Source organism: Gadus morhua, chromosome 15 (assembly GCF_902167405.1).
Source record: "Gadus morhua chromosome 15, gadMor3.0, whole genome shotgun sequence".
NCBI lineage: Eukaryota > Metazoa > Chordata > Actinopteri > Gadiformes > Gadidae > Gadus > Gadus morhua.
Window position 1 is genome coordinate 12,191,290 of NC_044062.1, and position 8,259 is coordinate 12,199,548.

At 40.9% G+C, this 8,259-nt stretch overlaps 1 long non-coding RNA gene across 1 annotated transcript; it reads right to left on the minus strand.

Moving 5' to 3' along the window:
• Nucleotides 1-639: 639 nt before the first annotated feature.
• Nucleotides 640-2,186, minus strand: LOC115559625 (uncharacterized). Its single transcript, XR_003979617.1, has 2 exons — nucleotides 1,362-2,186; nucleotides 640-846 (listed from the first exon to the last, which is right to left on the minus strand). It is a non-coding gene; the product is annotated as an uncharacterized LOC115559625 (long non-coding RNA).
• Between the last annotated feature and the right edge of the window lie 6,073 nt (nucleotides 2,187-8,259).

Sequence of the window (8,259 nt, forward strand, 5' to 3'; positions counted from 1 at the left end):
TTCAATTGATAGTAGTATATAAGTATATTTTGAACACACTATTATCATACTTCTGTCATATTTCAAATTAAATTCAAATACACTTTCTGACTATATTTAGTACTTTTTAAGTCTGCCATTATGTTAATTAAAATGTATTTATAGTACATTTCTATCACAATTGCAGCATCAAAGGCATGCACTTTAAGTACAATGTTATTATACTCTAAAGAGGAGCAGAAGTGTATATTGAGTGTATTTTATCACTGCTTATACTACATAATAGAAGTGTATTTTTAACACACTATTATCATTCCTCTGTCATATTTCTAATTAAATTCAAGTACACTTTCTGACTATATTTAGTACTTTTAAAGTGTGCAATTATGTAACTAAAAATGCATTTATTATGTATTTATAGTCAATTTGTGTCACAATTTAAGCATCAAAGGCATGTACTTAAAGTATAGTTATTATACTATAATGTAAAGTGGAAGCGTATATTAAGGGTATTTTAAGTACAATACTGTTATACTACTAAGTACTTTATAAATACTACAGAAATATACTTACAATACATATTATACTTCACATGCACTTCTTTCTGGTACCATTTTAGTACACTCCATGGGTGCTATTTTGTTCCATGACAAAAAACACTTAAATTGTACAAACCAAAACTTTAATTTAAATATTAATACAAACATACATTCAATAACACCTAACTTTAAAACATCTGACATATATAACATATATAATAAAGCTACTGAGGAGCAACCTTGGTGTAGCCCTCATTATTGCATTTCCTCCGCAGCAGGGCCCGGATCTCACTAACCATGGTGTTGGGGAATTTCTCCCTCACCGTGTCTGTGAAAACAGGAAGGACGCATGTGATTTAAGACTTAAGATAAACAATAAATTACATTGACACAGACTAGTGCTTGTGCCCATTGGGAGCGTGCCCGTTCGGAGCGCGTGCCCAATCGGAGCGTGCCAAACGTAAAAAAAACGCAGCCCCCGGTACGCCACGTGCCCCCGCTACGCAACGTGGTCCAGCTACGCCACAGGCCCCCGCTATAAAACAACTCTTTCTATTAGGCTATCATCATTACCGTAACATTCCTACATTTTACAATACAAATACGACGCAAAGACGCTCTCAGGCGCAAACGTAGCCCCCGCTACGCCACAGGCCCCCACTACGCCAGTTGATCCAGTAACTTTACTTCGATTACTAAATTCAAGCATTATACTTCGATAAAAGCAACTCTTTCTATTAGGCTATCATCATTACCGTAACATTCCAACAGACTATAGCCAAAGTTAGCTGACGTTACAGAGTATTTCGGAATCATTTCACTACCGTTTTGGAACTGACTTACCTCCAAAGAAAAGCAATTTGGCTGCAATAGGCTTCGCCTCTTGTTGTCGCCGTTGTGTAGGCCAAATTACCTCTATCCAGCCCTGCTCCGACTCGAGGTCTTCCCTGCAGTTAACCGTTATTTTTTTATTTCTGTATGCATCACGTATGACGGATGTATTATCTGCTCTAACGGAGCCGTCTTGGAAATAAAACAAACCAAACACTGTCATTGTTTGACCCGGAGATATTAGGTGCTCACTGCTCAATTTCAAATGGAACACTAACCGTCCGCGCCAAGTGTATTTGAGTAAACCACCAATTGGCGACCTAAATACTACATTCTCATTGGACGTCGATTTGCAGCCGCACACTGATTGGATGGCCGTTATAAACTTGCTATTTTCAAATTTTGGTTATAGCCTTGGATTTTCTTTAATAGTTAGTCGTTGGAGCTAGTAAAAGTAGCCATTTCAGTATTATTTATCTGTATTTTTTTGATTAATTCAACACTTTGGTTGTGATGATGTATGAATATACTTAAATAAACTTCTAATGAAGTGAAATTAAAGTATACTAAAAATGAAGCATGTTAATAGTGTATTACTAAGTGTACTTTTCAGAATCACACTGAATGACAACTATAAGTTTTTGCAATTTAGTATACTTTTTCTAAGTGCACTGAAATACAGCTTAAAATTAACTTGCATTAAAGTGAACTGTAAGGAAGTATACTTAAATACACTACTAATAAAGGGAAATTTAAGTATACTTTGATAAAGCATTTTAATAGTGTATTACAAAGGACTTGAAATGAAGTGTACTTTTCAGAAGTACACTAAAGTACCACTTTAAGTATGTGCAACTTAGTATACTTTTGCTAAGTATACTGAAATACAGCTTAAAATTAACTTAAATTAAAGTGAACTTTACGGAAGTATACTTCAATACACTTCTAATGAAGTGAAATTAAATTACACTTTAAAAAAGTATTTTAATAGTGAATTCCAAAATACTTGAAAATGAGTGTACTTTTCAGAAGTACACTAAGGTACAAATTACAATACACTTACAATAAAGTACACTTTTTATAAATACACTAAATTACCACTATAAGTATTTGCAATTTAGTATACTTTTTCTAAGTACACTTATGTACAATTTAAATAAACTTAAAATAAAGTATACTTTTTAAAAGTACAAAGCAATACCGCTTTAAGTATTGCAGAATTAGTATACTTATTTTTAAGTACGTTAAAGTTGAATTTAATGACATTTATTGCGAAGTACACTTTTTAAAAGTATATGTTAAGTATACTTTAAATTAAGCACAAAAAGTAAAAGTATACTTATACTAACTTTTGTATAATTGATTTATACTTGTAATACACTAAAGTATACTACTTTTTCACCTGGGCGGCAACACCAAGCATATGAATTTTGTACATGGCAAGTAATTTAAGTTTTTTAATTATTCATGAGCGCTAAAAACATGATAAAGTGCACTACAGAAGGGCCCAAGGCCTCAGCCAAGGGCCCGACATGTACTCTGACAACAATGGAAGCACTGAATACCTGTATAAATAATACATGTATTTACATACATCTCAGTTTGCCCTTGCACTCCCCTCCTGTGACCTGGTTTTTATATCCTTTTTCATCAGTTCCAATTCTCTTTTCCTCCCTTTCCCTCCTCCCTCTTCATCGATGCATCTATCCATCTTATTTTTACTTATGGTGCAGGCCTCTTATAGTACTAAGTATGAGAAAATGTGGTGTATAGTATATTACACTACACACGTTGCAAAGGCCATGATAAGGAACGCATAATACAGAAGTGTTAGTATATAAATAGTAATATATAATAATAATATATATTTGTTTCATAAAATAGCGTAATCATAGAAAAAAATATATGGCAATGCAATGCATTCCAAATACTAGAGCAAGTGAACTAAGGATGTCATCCCAAAGACATTAACTAAACAATCATTGGACGTTTTTTTGCGTACCCCAGACATTCCACAGAGACAGAGTACCTGATAAGCTAAGTCTATTCTCAGATATCGAGACTGCATGGTATACTACTATCGCTAGAATCTACTACCTATGGATTTTTGTTTCCAAATAGGGCAATAAACAGAGGCAATAATAGAACACATAAGACAACCATAATAACCGCAGAACATCACCCTGTTCTTTAGCCATTTACAATCAAACAAGAAACGTTAAGCCTACTTCTTTTGAGGAAGATTTATGGAAAGATTAATAAAAACAAAATAATAATAATAAATGCACACAACCCATCACGCCGAAACAAAAATCGAACACAGTCCCCTCCAGGCACAAGGGGAACATGATAGCGAACCAAAGGGGAGGCCACACTCGCAATTGTTGACTGAGAAGTATGTGTGCACTGTGGAGGTGGCTACAGCCCACTGCGAAGCTAACCCCCCGCCCCGGCCCCCAGGCCTGTGGTGCTGGTCCAGCGGGCAGGGCCCATTGGGAGGTGGGCAGGGCCAGCTGGGATGGGGGCATTGGCCTTGTGAGCCAGTCCAACACCCAGTTGCGATTGACAGGTTCGACTGCAGACCGGTCGTACGCACTCTTGGTCCTTCTCCACGTGTGCTTTGACCAAAACAAACACAGCTGAAGAGGACATCCACACATTATGGTGTCTGTGGGTGCGGGTGTTTGTGGGTTTATCAATGTGTACACGTTTACATTTGTATCATTAGGGAAGGAGAATGTGAATCTTGTTGTCGGTTTTTTGCTCGGTCGACGTGTGTGTCCGCGTGAGAAAATGCCCAAATACTAATGTGTTTTGTTGCTTCTGCTTTTGTGTAACTGCATTTAATATAGTTGCTTAATTTGAAAAACCACTAACTATTTGAAGCCTTGTTGGAACAAAGGCATGATTAACGTGCAGGGAATAAAGAGTCATTACCACTCCTACACTTGGCTTTTCAGATAGTTAGCAAGAGTGTAATTATAAGGTGAGATGTTGCTCTATGCGATGTGTGATATCACTTGGGTGTGTGTCTTCACGTGTGTTTGTGGGTGTGGGTGCGTGTGTTCATTTGTGCGCGCGCGTCTGTGTGTGTGTGTGTGTGTGTACGCATGTGCGTGTGTGTGCTAATCTTCTCGATGCCATTACCGTGCTACCAGTTAAATTGGTATGTCTAGCAAAGGGTTCTAATTATGGTTGTAGAGCATAATTAGCATTTAGTATAACACCACAACAAATGCATAAAATCCCACTAATTCCCCCCAATAAACGGCCCTCTGTACGCCACACCGCCGAGCTGCTCCGGCAGGCAGCCGCAATTAATGGCAGAGCGCCACAAAGGGCCAATCTTACACTCCTGCTGCGTGTGTTAAATCATTTTTCACCGCTTCCAGCTTGTTCCCATCAACAACTATTCCCAGGATTCCCTAATAAGCACATCTCCTCATTAATATCGTACCGCCTAAATGATCCGCGATGGTGAAGGAAATCGAAACTGTGGGGTGTGGGGTAGAGCCGTTGGGGGAACGTGCTTTAGCAAGATCATTAGGCCGCTGACCCCCCTGGCTAGCAAGAGGAGGCGTGCGGTGAGGTTTTTCTACGCCCGGGGAAGGGGACTACCTGTGTTCCTGCGTGTGGCGAGGGGTTCTACCGCCCGATGCGAGGTGCCCCTCGGTTGTGTGCGGGCGAGCGGCGCTTTACAAATCGGTAAAGTGGAGCGCGTCCCGTGGTGCCAGGGATATCGCGCGTGGTTAGCGATAAATGTAGCCGCACGACGCGACACTAGTCAGACTTCGCTGTTAAAGTGTTTTCCGTGAGAAAAAAAGGAAAACACTTACACTCTTCACTTCACGTCGAGGGGGAGGGGGTGGGGGACTCACGCCACGCAGAGCGGCGTCCTTACCGGTAATGAATGATGTCAACTCCGGGACGCCGCGCATAAAGGTCACTTTTAAACAGGAACGATAAACCTTCCCTCCCTTAACCCCTTGATAAATATCATGTTAACTAACTGCCCTGTCTGATGAAAATACGAGTTGTAAGGCAATAAATTCACACTAATAACATAATGCACCAAAGCCCATCTGTTCTGGCACACTAAGAGAGTCCCACAGATGCAAGGGAAAGGGGGTAAAAAAACAAACAAAGCTAGAGGGAATACAGATTACATTTAGTATGGTTGGTTGGTTACACGCATGTGGAAATGTATGGAAATGGGCAAAGTGCGGCTATGGAAGGGCGGTGGATATTGATAGATGATCGTTAGAAGATATAAAATATCCATTTGGTTATCCGACGCACGGCACTCATCACAGCCAACTGATATATTATTTACTCTCGTTGACATATGGAGTTAATGTTCCTTGTCTCGCTAACAAAAACAATTTAGAAAAGCAACTTCCACAAGTCAAACCCCTCCATTTCCCAGGCCCCGTCTCCTGCTATCTGTCTCCATTGAAATATCCCCTATTTATTTTGGAAAACTTAAACAACTGCTGTTATGTCCGCCTAGAGCAGGCATGAGTCAGGGCAGAAGATTCATCATTATAATACTTAGCACTGAGGGAGAGGGGAAAAATGCAGCACTGCACTATATCGCCGGCATGATTTAGACCCAGAGGAGGCGGCGAATCTAAACTGTCAGCATCTGAAGTAAATTCAGTTCCTGTAAATAAATCGGCAGGGGGGGGGGGGGGGGGGGGGGGACATCCAAAGCGCAGGCAGACACTATCTGGTTCTGTAAACCAAAGGAATCCCAGACACCGGAGTGGTGTTCTGGTGTATTAGTGCAGAGCCATGGCTTGGGTAAACACAGCGCTATCACAGCAGCGCTCTGTAACCTCTGCACAACATCGCATTGCTGGGTGGAAATGTTTGGAAGTGGACCATAACAGCTTTAAAAGCTTAAGGGATAAGGCAAAAATAGAAAATGGCCACCATGTTTCCGAATTCAGGCCGATTTGTGTTAGCCTCCTGAAAGTCACAGCCATTGTAGCATATGGAAATGACTGGCTATAAAGAAGCAGAATTGGTTGCCGTGGGTGGTGGTCTGGGTTACGACAGCAGCGTTCGAGGGGGTCTCGTCGGTTTACTGCCAATATTGAAGTTGTGAGGACACATGTAGGGACGGCGTCGATATGGATTGTCATAACTTTGATGAGCGTTGCCATAAACGCCCCTCGTTTTATGATTCATCATCTGAGCCATGTCCAAGGACTAGCGCATAAAAACACTGTTGGGCTACGAGGGGCCCCTGTAAAGAAATGCATACAAGGGATTACCTTCCCCTACATGCCAGGCTGCACGCAGCCTACTGAGCACAAGGTCATTTCAGCGTTCCTTACAGGGGATTGGACAAATTAAAGGGGCCCTGTTTTACCACCAGGTGCGGTGTTGATTGCTTATCACGAGCCATTTCAAAATTGACCTTTTTGTGACATCACAAGTGGGACCGTCCACTAGGTAGGCTGGTAGGTTGATTCATTATGGACTTTTGTGTTTAGGAGTTCAAATAAAGGCTTTTTATTCCATAACTCTAAAGTACGTCGGAACTGTTTAGTCATATAATACGGTGTGAATGAGAGACATAATTTACTCATCCTTAAATACCACCAGGTGTCTTTTTGTTTGTGTATTGTAAGGGATTTTTTTAAAAATCAACTGTGCATGCACAGACATAAAAAACCCAATTCGAGACCTAAAAGCGCAAGTTTAGCATAGAGCGGGCCGAGAACAGAGAGGGAAAACAGTCATGTTGTTTATCAGCCGCACACTTAGCTGTAAATCAAAGGGGATATGGTCTGACAAACAATCCAATACCCAAAGTTAGGAAAATAACAGACCATAAATCAAAGCGTTGTCAGCTTCCATTTTCACTACAACATTAAGCTGCTATAACTACATCAGGCCGCACATATACTGTTAGTTGGGAACAGCAAACAATCAGTCACTGTACACTCCCAGCGTCCGGGACAACATCTTATCACTGTGAGGCATGTCGTACTTTTGAACGGGGTATTACCCCCCCCCCCCCACACCCAAGAGCTTTCACGGGGGCAATTTACATATGACACGGGATGGATATACAGAACACTTGAGCTAGTGTGTGTGCGTAGCGCGCGTTGGGGACTGCGCTTTGTAATATATTCACTGCATTAGTAATATATTTGCACGAAATTCCCGACTTGGAGAGAAAAAAACGAACAGATCTAATAAAGCTTTTTATTTCTTTTTAGCTTTGGTGCATCTCATTGGACAGACTTAAAAGTGGGTGTAGGAGTTGAGTAGGCACAATTCTTATTCCTTATACTAGACACACACACACTGAACACACACACACACACACACACACACACACACACACACACACACACACACACACACACACACACACACACACACACACACACACACACACACACACACACACGCACACACACACACACAGCAACCAAGCTCCCAGCATGCCTTGCTGTGATCCCCAGAAAAACTAAGAAATCCAAATAAAAGAAACACACAAAAAATATTTCACAAAAACGTTGTGAAAAATGTGCGTCTTCGAACAAGCCCTCTTCTCATGCTCGGCCCAGGCAAACATCCATAACCCTAAGAATGACTTCTGGAGACACAGGTATCCAATTATTCCCTCACCTAGGAACCAAGTGTTAAATGGAGACCGGCCGATGATTTACTCACCGGCTCTGTTTTTATTAAAACACTTTGTCTTATTGTTATATTGATTTACAATCCGTCCTACTTTTTTGGCATCTGAAAACAATCAGGGCGCAGGGCGGCAGAATGTTTGGACATTAATCGTTAAAAGACAGTGTTTTATTCCTGGCCTGCGGTCGCTGCACCAGCTGCCGTGCATGCTGGTAAGAGGCAGTGATTTATGACCTGGCGGCCATAACGA